This window comes from Balaenoptera ricei, chromosome 1, assembly GCF_028023285.1.
Source record: "Balaenoptera ricei isolate mBalRic1 chromosome 1, mBalRic1.hap2, whole genome shotgun sequence".
NCBI classification, from domain to species: domain Eukaryota; kingdom Metazoa; phylum Chordata; class Mammalia; order Artiodactyla; family Balaenopteridae; genus Balaenoptera; species Balaenoptera ricei.
This window is the reverse complement of record NC_082639.1, coordinates 102,011,628-102,022,174: the sequence shown is the minus strand read 5'-3', so window position 1 is coordinate 102,022,174 and position 10,547 is coordinate 102,011,628. Positions and strand designations below refer to the sequence as shown.

At 51.4% G+C, this 10,547-nt stretch overlaps 1 pseudogene; it reads right to left on the bottom strand.

Annotated features, from left to right (window-relative positions):
• Nucleotides 1-7,991: 7,991 nt before the first annotated feature.
• Nucleotides 7,992-8,091, bottom strand: LOC132354645 (U6 spliceosomal RNA; annotated as a pseudogene).
• Between the last annotated feature and the right edge of the window lie 2,456 nt (nt 8,092-10,547).

Below are 10,547 nucleotides of genomic sequence, written 5' to 3'. Positions count from 1 at the left end.
TTATGAATTCCATTTGCTAATATTAATTTGTAATCCCCAAATCAATGCTCTTGGCACTTTTGTGGTCATTTGTGGATATGCACAGAGTGGCAAAAAGTTTGAGTCAACCAATAGGAACAATCCCAGCTGAAGCTGAATAAGGTGATGCTTTTTGTCTCCCTGAGACTGCCATGGGCAGAAGCCCAGGCTAGCCTGCTGGATGATGGAGCAAGAATGAATGTAATATATGACTAGATCTACAGGAGAAAAACTATGAAAATCTGATGAAAGAAGTCACAGAAGATCTAAATAAATGCAGAGGTAGTCCATATGTCCATGAATAGGAAGACTCAATACTGTTAAGATGTTCATTCTTCCCAACATGATCTATAGATTCAATGCAATCCCAATCAAAATCTTAGCAAGTTATTTTGTGGGATATTAACAAACTGATTCAAAAATTTATACGGGGGCTTCCCTGGTGGCGCAGTGGTTGAGAATCTGCCTGCCAATGCAGGGGACACGGGTTCGAGCCCTGGTCTGGGAAGATCCCACATGCCGCGGAGCAACTAGGCCCGTGAGCCACAATTACTGAACCTGCGCGTCTGGAGCCTGTGCTCCGCAACAAGAGAGGCCGCGATAATGAGAGGCCCGCACACCGCGATGAAGAGTGGCCCCCACTTGCCGCAACTAGAGAAAGCCCTCGCACAGAAACGAAGACCCAACACAGCCATAAATAAATAAATAAATAAACGCAAAGTTTAAAAAAAAAAAGTTGTGCCATTTAAAAAAAAAAAAAATTTGTATGGAAAACAAAAGCCTCAGAATAGCCAACACAAAACTGAAGGACAACAAAGTTGGAGGACTGACACAACCTGACTTCAAGATTTGCTACAAAATGACAGAAATCGAGATAGTGTGGTACTGGTGAAACAAAAATAGATCAGTAGAACAGAATAGAAAGCACAGAAATAGACCCACACAGTACAGTCAACTGATCTTTTACAAAGGAACAAAAGACAATTCAAGGAAAAAAGATAAACTTTTCAATAAATGATGCTGGATCAAGTGGGTATCCACATGCAAAAAAATGCATCAAAACATAGACCTTACACCTTTCACAAAAATCACTTCAAAATGGATCACAGATGTAAATGTAAAACACAAAAGTGTACAACTCCTAAAAAATAACACAGGAGAAAATCTAGGTGACCTTGGGTTTGGTAATGACTCTAGGTACAACATGAAAAGCACAATCCATGGAAAAAAATTAATAAATTGGACTTCACTCAAATTTCTCTGCAAAAGACACTGTTAAGAGAATGAAAAGACGAGCTACAAACCAAGCAAAATATCTTTTAAAAACACATATCTGATTAAGGACTTTTATACAAAATCTGCAAAGAACTCTTAATCAAGGTGTTCCTCAATAGGTGAATGGATAAATAAACTGTGTATATCTAAACAATGGAATTTTACTAAAAAATTAGCTACTAAAAATTAGCACTAAAAATATTAGCTATCAAGCCATGAAGAGAAATGGAGGAAACTTAAATGCATATTACTAAGTAAAAGAAGTCAATCTGAAAATGTTATGTACTGAGCAATTCCAAGTGTATAACATTCTGGAAAAGGCAAAACTATAGAGACGGTAAAAAAAAAAATCAGTGGTGACCAGACCAGGTGTTTGGGGGGAGGGAGATGAAAAGGTGCAGCACAGGGATTTTTAGGGCAGTGAAAGTATTCTATATGGTACTATAAGCATGGGTGTTTGTCATAATACGATTGTTAAAAACCATGAACTATGGACTTTAGTTATAATGATGTATCAATGTAGGTTTAATGAATGTAACAAATGTACCACTCTGGTGGGAGATGTTTATGGTAAGAGAGGTTGGTAGAAGAGGTTGGAGCAGGGAGGTATGTGGGAACTCTGCACTTTACACTCAGTTTTGCTGTGAGCCTAAAACTACTCTAAAATATAAAGCACATTAATTTTTGAAAAATTTATTTATTTTATTTATTTTTGTCTGCGTTGGGTCTTCGCTGCTGTGTGCAGGCTTTCTCTAGTTGCGGCGAGTGGGGGCTACTCTTCCTTGCGGTGTGGCCTTCCCATTGTGGTGGCTTCTCTTGTTGCGGATCACGCGTTTCTAGGCACGCAGGCTTCAGTAGTTGTGACATGTGGGCTCAGTAGTTGTGGCTCGCGGGCTCTAGGGTGCAGGCTCAGTAGTTGTGGCACACGGGCTTAGTTGCTCCGCGGCATGTGGGATCTTCCCGGACCAGGGCTCGAACATGTGTCCCCTGCATCGGCAGGCGGATTCTTAACCACTGCGCCACCAGGGAAGCCCCAAAAGCACATTAACTTTTAAAAATTAGAAAAGGCTCTCTGACCTTTTGTTTTCTTTTAATAAAGAGGTCTAGAGAAGATTGGGCACACCTTTGGCACTCCCTGCCTGTTGCCGTGTTGGCACTAGGTGGATGATGAGTTTATCTAGTGAAGCTAGAGATGGTTAACTGGCTGTTTCTGAGCCAAACAGAGCTAAAGATCATTACAGTCAATTCTCATTATTTGCAGTAGTTATGTTCTAGAGAGTCACCATGTACATTGAAGCAGTGAATACTGAATCATTGTTCTTAGGAGAAATATATATACTATATATACATATATAGTAGGTGAGAGATGGAGGCTGTGCTTTCAGAGGCCTGGGGTTAGCAGGGAGCCTGCCAGGGTTGGGGCCAGGCAGGAAATCAGACCTGAAGCCCAAGTTTTCCCTTCCCAAAGGAAGATCCTGGGTGGAGCATGAACAGACCATTTCCTTGAATATCATTAGGGCTGTTGCCCAGAATAGCAATGAAAGTAACCCCAACACTCAGCATTTTTATGCTGTAAAACCTCAGCAGGTGGAGGTCAGGGATTGGGGTGCAGGGGAACATGAGGAGGGTGGCCCCCCAGACTTCCTCCTCCCTGCCTTTCCTTCAGAGATCCACCTTCACCCCAGGAGGATAGCAGTATATCCTGGTGAAACCATCAAGGAAGGGCTTACCTCCTACACCTATCTCCATTTCTGGCTCTCCCCCGAATCCAAAGTGCTTCTTATTGTGGAACCTAAACCCATCTTCAATTTTCCTGACAATGGTAACGAGACAATGAGTGCCAGCATCGTGTTCACAGAGATGGAGGGAGATTGGGAGTGGTGAGGACGAGCCAATATTTGAGCCTATTGGCACAAGACTGGTGGAGAGCTGGGGGAAGTGCAGTGGCAGAAACAGGAAAGGTACCCCCACTCTTCTCCCACCTCACAGCTGAAGGCTGGGTGCATTTAGAACTCCTCAACTGGAGCCTGAGAAGACCCTTGTACAGGTTTGTATAGTCTCCCTTCCCTCTCCCAACACACGCACACACACACAGAGCTACACACTCAGTGTAAATATCCTGGGGGCCTGATCAGATAGCCTGTCTCTAAATCCTGGAGGCCAACCAGGAGGGCTTTCCAAATACAGCCATGTACGCTGGGGGTTAACGGGGTGGCAGGTGAGGGAGCAAAGAAGCTTCTTGCTCTATCCCCCAGGCGGACCTTGAATCTCCTCAATGTGGAGAGGGGCCCCCCTTGGCTCACACAGGACAGATCTAATGATCCCAGGCAGACGCTACGCTGCTGACCCCACTACCAGGAGTAAACCTCAGCCTGCCTGTGGCCTCAGTGCCGTCTGAGCGCCCTGAATGTGGGCAGGACATCTAAGAGAGAGGCAGAGGATCCCGCCTGACGTAGCCACCCTGGCCCGCCAGGGGAGAGCGTCCTGTCAGCAGAGAGTGTCCTGGGGCTCTTCTTTTGTTCTCCCCGCTCCATGCTCCATAGGAGCGTCCACAGGGCTCACAGGTTAAGTCCAGACCCGGGTCCTACACACCCAGGGATTTAGTAGCAGGCATTCCCTAGGGGCCATGGGTTCATGGGAGCCTCTGAAGGGAATGCTTGACGGCTCTTTAAGCCTAGAGGAGCTTCCACCTTGTCACAGAACCTGGAAGGAGCTCAGGCTGGGAGGAGGGATGACATCTCTCTGGGCTGGTAGAGCCATACCCACCCTGGATGGGGCGCATTCTCCTCGAAAAGGTGAGCTCCTGGCAGAAAGAGGGGAGGAGCAGGGAACCCTGAGAGCCCTGGGGATTTGGCTCAGATTTCACTTCTAAGGCTCTGGGATGTTTCCAGGTAAGGTCTGGGGTGGACAGAGGGCTGAGACCTGGGGCCAGGAAGCAGATGCCTGATGCTGATCCCTAGGGAACCGGGTCCTTTAGTCCCAGGTTCATCAAAATTCGCACTTTCCTCCCCAAGAACTCATCCTTCTAGCAGACCGACTGAAAATAAATAGAAAGCAATAGGTCCTCTCTGCAGAGCAATGCACAACACACACACACAAACACACACACACACACACACACACATATATTTCATGCAATTTCAGGGAGTTCACAGACCTTATGACTCTCATCCATGGGCCTTACTCTGTACCAAGAAAAGTGGCCGAGGATTTCAAAGCCCAAGGCCTGAGGAATGGTGAAGATCAATACTACCCTGGGCACCGTCTTCACCTGAAGAGCCAGGGCTTGCAGACATGCCCAGGCCCCAGGGCCATGCCCCACACGTACTCATGGCACAACCTTTGCTGGAAGGCGCAGTAGACTCTGGGAGCACAGCAGCCGCTGGCATTTCCCAGCTTCCTTCTCCCTGCCCACCAGGAGCTCCATCCACTCCCCACCCACAGTCCCACGTGTCCTCCTCCACGTAGCAGGTCACCAGTGTGTTGATGACTCCACCAGGGAAGTGCTAGCATGGGAGAGAGGGCAGATCAAGAGTGAGTAGAACAGTCTCTCTGGTCCTGTGCCGTGGCTCACCAGCTCCCGCACGGGGTGCTGTTTGAATGCTGAGTACAATCATGCAGCACCCCCCGTGCTTTGTCCTCCCGCTTAATAAAGAGCTCAGCATCAGCTGTAACGCTCTCTCCTGCCCCCAGCACTCGTGGGAGACTAGAGTTCAAGAAACAGAGGTACTTGGGCTCAGCCCAGGGGCACTCACTGGTCTGCTCCTAGTGGAAGGGCTTTGGCAGTGTGGGAACTTCCTCGGTCCCTGGTGGGTAGAAGGCCCCTCCCCCTCCTCACTCTCTCATCAGGCTCTGAAAGAAACCTCCATGGACCAGAATGTGGCAGGGGAGGACTGGGAGTTGCCTGGGAAAGGTACATCCTGACCCGGCTGCCTCTCACCATCTGCCAGGCATCAGGCTCTTTGCCCTACCCCTCGCCCCATCCAGGAGGGCACTAAGGTTGGCACCCACCCCTGGCCTTTGGTGGTGAGAGGTCCTTAGAACCTCTCAAAGTTCCATACCAGAAGAGAGGTGAGGCACTAGAATGGGAGAACAGGCTCTCTGGGTAGGGTGACAATGAGGAAGGAACCGTGGAATTTGGGCGGCGCAGTGTGACAGAGCTTTACGGGGCCTTAGCAGAAATCCTGAAGGATTCTAGGTGGAGAAACTGAGGCCCAGAGAGGGGAGGGACTGATGGGCAGCGTGTTAGGGCAGTACTGTAGTTAACCTCTGACCTTGAAGCCTTAGAGTCTACTACACTACCAAATGTAAAGTAGATAGCTAGTGGGAAGCAGCCGCATAGCACTGGGAGAGCAGCTCGGTGCTTTGTGACCACCTAGAGGGGTGGGATAGGGAGGGTGGGAGGGAGACGCAAGAGGGAGGGGACATGGGGATATATGCGTATGTAAAGCTGATTCACTTTGTTATACAGCAGAAACTAACACACCATTGTAAAGCAATTATACTCCAGTAAAGATGTTAAAAAAAAAAAAGAAAGTCCACTACCAACTGGGCCTTTTGTTTTGCAAATGCTACCCTCCTCCCTTACCAGGAGGGGTCTGTCAGCTGCCCCACCTGGCCCTGAACCTCCCCAGGACCTTGTTTTCTCCACCCAGAAGGCCCATCAGCATGCGCCGCTAGTTCCTCTCCATCACAAGCTGCAAGCCCCCAGGGAAGTTACACCTCCTCATGGGCAGCTCCCAGAGGGCTGGGGGTGGTAGGCAGGTGAAGACTTCTTTTCTGAGAAGGCAGGTCAGCCGGGGAGTCAGCTGCTCCATCTGTGTCCAGGAGAACGCAGCCCACGGAGGGTGAGGAGGGGCCCTGTGCGCAGCTACAGCTAAGGCGAGGGCCTGTGCCAGTGCAGACGGGTGCTAGCCGGAATTCCACCCAAAGCAAGGGCCTGGCGGGGCAGCCCTGAACCTGGAGGCTTTGTTCCCACCACACCAATGAGCGGGGGCAGCAGTGTGTGTGTGTGTGTGTGTGTGTGTGGAGGGGGCCCCCAAAGGCTCCTGTATCCTCAGGTTTCCGAGCTGGTGGGGTACCCGATCTTAGGCAGTGAGGGGCTGGGCCGCAGAGTCAGGCGTGGGTCCACGAGGAGTGCACGGGTGAGGGAGGTGTGAGCCTAGCACAGCTTAGCAACCAAAAGAGAGATGGAGAAATAAATGCACAAACCACCTTTCCAAACCTCTCCTGCACTGGAGCTGCGCACCGCTGGGACTGCCACCCGGGGGGATGCGCTCACGGTCGTCCACAGCATCCCGGCTCCCGGCCCCGCGCCCGCTCTGTTATCTTGCTCTGAACTTGTTCTGGCTTCCGTTGCAGCAGCAGCTCCTGGAGGGTGGCATCTGGGCCCACGGATCGCCTAAGCCGAGGCTGCAGCCATGGGAACGTGTCCTGCCCGCCCCGCCTGCCAGGGAGTGAGGGCAGCCGCTGCCTCCAGAGGCAACGGCCACTGCCTGGAGCTCGGGCTGAGGGCGACGCAGCCGGGAGGGCAGTGATGCTGGGCTGGGGCCTGTCCTCCCCTCTACCCCAGTCTCGTGCTGCCGCTTCTGAAGTGCCAGGTGGTCTCCTCCCTCCCACCCAGGCTGGGGCGGGCTCTTTCTGCACCTGGAGGACGGAGATGGGGCAACTCCTAGAGGTCAGCTTGGACTCGCCCACCTGTGCCCCTGCTCCCTACCCCCCGTTCCAGCTCCCCTGGAAAGGGCTCTGGAGTGGCCCCCGCAAGCATCTCAAAGGCCTTTCCCTGCAGGGAACCTCCGGGCAACTCTCTCCCATCCCCCCACCTCACACACACACTTGATGAAGAGGGTCCATTGGGTACAGGGGGCAAGAGTGCCTGAAGGGCCACTGAACACCCTGGGGCCTGGGAGCATCTGGATACACCTTGGGCCAGGATTTTGAGCAAGACTGAAATTTTGGTCATTTAATAATCCTGAGTGACTGGGAGGGACAGGTTGTAGGCAAGCAGGTATGCCTGAACCTAGTGCTTTGCTGGGCACTTGGGGTGAGGAGGTGGGACAGGCCCCGTGCTTGCCCTTGGGGAAGCGAGATGAAAGCCTGGCACAGCTCTAGGGCCAGGGCAGGATGAGGTGGGGTGTGTGTGTGTGTGTGTGTACGTGTGTGCGTGTGTGTGTGTTGCAAGGACGGGTGTGGGAACGGAATTGCTGGGGGGAGGAGGAGACATGGAGAGGCCAGGCCAGCTTAGGGGCAAGCCCCCCCCCAGCTGGACACACCCCTGTTCACTCTGTCACCTCCGGAGCAGGGCTCTGTAGGCTGCCAGCCCTCTTTGCCACAGTGAGGCCTTAGTGGCCCACCCTCCTGTCCCCCTGAGGAACTTCACTAGTTAATCACCATCTCTGTAGAGAGGAGCCATCTGTCTTTTTCTTTTTTCTTTTTTTTTCCTTTTTAAAAATGAGGTATAATTGACATACAACATTAGTTCCAGGTATGCAACAGAATGATTCAATATTTGTATATGTTGTAAAATGATCACCACAATAAATCTTTTTAATATCTGTCACCTTACCTATGTACAGAGTTTTTTTCTTGTGATGACGACTCTTAAGATTTACCCTCTTAGCAGCTTTCAAATGTGCAAACAGTATTATTAACTATAGTCGCCATGCTGTACATTACATCCTCGTGACTTATTTATTTCAAAAAATATGGAACACTATCTGAATATGCGTGTCATCCGTGCCCAGGCTAATCTTCTCTGTATTGTTCTAATTTTAGTATGTGTGCTCTCAAAGTGAGCACAGGAGCCTTCTTAAGGGGCCAGATCTCTTACTGCCCCACCCAGAAAAGTGCCTTCAGAGAAGAAACCCTTTTCTATTGTCCCAAGTTGTCTCTTCAGCCTATTCAGGGACTATTGTCCCTGAGTTGTCCCAAGTTGTCTCTTCAGCCTATTCAGGGACCTCTCCAACACAAGAGTCCTCTCATTGTTGTCCAGAATCCAGCTCTGAACTTCCAAAATGATGGAAATGTTCTACATCTGCACTGCCCTAGGCAGAGGCTGCTAGTCACGTGACCACCGAGCACTTCCAAGGTAGCTAGTGAAAACTTTTGTTGAATTTTCTTCAGTTTAAATGTGGATGTAAGTAGTCACATGTGGCTAGTGGCTACCCTACTGGACAGTGTAGGAGGTGATGGAGGGGACTGTCCACTTAAGGTCGTGGAGCCCCAGCATATGGGAGCTGGAGAGGATACCGACTCCAGCCCTTCCTTCTGCAGTGAGGAAATAAAACCAGGCAGGGCGGGGCAATGCAGAGAATCAGCAGGGAAACAAGGCGGGTGGGCAGGGTCCCCACCCAGGCTCTGCTCCTGACTCTGCACGGGGCTGCTGCAGAGCGCTCCTGCCTGTGGGAATGCTGCCCTGGAGGAGCCCTGCGGTCCCACCCAATCCCAAGAGGCTGCATTCTAGAGGCGGCCTAGGTCTAGTTAGACCTAGTTCAGTGACTCAGGCTTTTTAATCAAATGAGGGCTGAGCAGCTCCTTTGAAGAGGGGCAGCTTCAGGGTCTTCAGGTAGACGCTGCCATCTCACTCCCTGGCTACACATCCCCTGTAGACAGCCCATGGGGTGGGAGTGGGAGAAGAGACTGCAGCCTGCTGAGTCCCAGCTCTGAGAGCTGGAGGCTAGCTGCGTGCTTGTGCGCGTGACCCCGAACCCGTGTGAAGCTCTGTACCTGGGATGGCACAACTAAAGCAGGTGAAGCAGGAAGCCCCCAGGACCTGAGTCAGCTGGGCCGGATTCTAAGTCTTGGTTCTTCACTATTTCACCAAGTGAGCTTGAGCAAATGCCTTCCACACTCTGGGCCTCAGTTTCCCCACGTGTAAAGTGGGAATATCAGTCAGATCTCTGGCATTCTACATTTGGAGGTGATGGCGGCTTAGACTGTGTCAATGTCTCCCCAGGCAGGGTGGAGGTGTCTGCAGGGGCTAGGGGGGAGTTTCCCAGTGCACCAAAGGCTGGCTGGCTAGCTCAGCAGTGCAGAGCCTGAGCTCGGGGCTGGCTCCCAGGAGCTGCGAGCGCCTTTGTGACCCACAGTCTGCTGCCACAGCATTAGCCTTGGTCCTTGAGGGGCTGGAGTGGGTACAGAGCTGGCTCTCTGCAAACTTCCTACCTGCAGCTGTATAACGAACTCCACAGTGGATGGATGGCATCAGTCCCTGAAGGACAGAGTCTCTGCATGCTGGTCAATGTGTCCAGTTTGTCATTCTGGGTCACATGATCACGTGGCCATCTCTCCCTCTGTTTCAAACCCTAGTGAACCCAGGTGCAATGGGGTTGTGAACATGACATCTTCATTCTTTGTCCTCAAAGCTGGTGCTGGGAGCAGGGCACACATCCAGCGGGAGCTCCACACCCGGTGCCCCATGTGAGGGCACAAACACAGGCAGACGGGGCTCCCAGACAGGCCTCCAGCTCGGGGCTAGGGCTGAGGGCAGGGCCTGCCTGGACAGCAAAGGGCCTCAGAGGGCCAGGGCAAAGTCAGTGCCATTGTTACGCTGATCACATTTCTTGCAGAACTTGGGAAGAAGAAGCCCAGGACCTAGAGGGGCCTGGTGAGTGGTGGGACGTCCAGGCTGTGGAGGACCCTGTGCACAGGTCATCGTTACTGTAGCGGTCCTGGCAGGAAGCAGGAGAGTTTCCGACTGCCCAGCACATTATCATTCTCCCTTCACCTTGCCTGACCCCAGCAGCCGTCTTCAGAAACACCCCCTCTTCCCTGCCCATCCACACGAGGCCTCCATCACATTCTGGCCATTCGACCGTAACACCCATCCTGGATGGCACCCCTCCTGGAGGAAGGCGCTGTGCTGGACACCAGGAAGACAGTGCATCAGGCATAGCGCTGTCTTCAAGAGCTTAAGTCTGGCAGAGCTTCTCATCCTCAACAAGGTATTTAACTTCTCGAAATCCATTGCGTGTAAAAAGGGAATAAGAATATCCCCGGTAGAGGGTAACTGAAAACATTTGGTGAGAAAATGGAGGTAAAGAACAAACGCAGTGATTTGCAAACTTGGCTGCGTACCGGAGTCACCTGGGGAGTTTTACACCCCGCAGATGTCCAGGTGCCACCCCCAAAGTTTCTGATTTAATTGGTCTGGGCTGCAGCCTGGGCATCGGAATTTCTAAAAACTCCCCAGGGGACATGAACACGCAGCCAAGTTTGAGAACCACCGGTCTAGCATGTCATCTGTGTGTAATAAC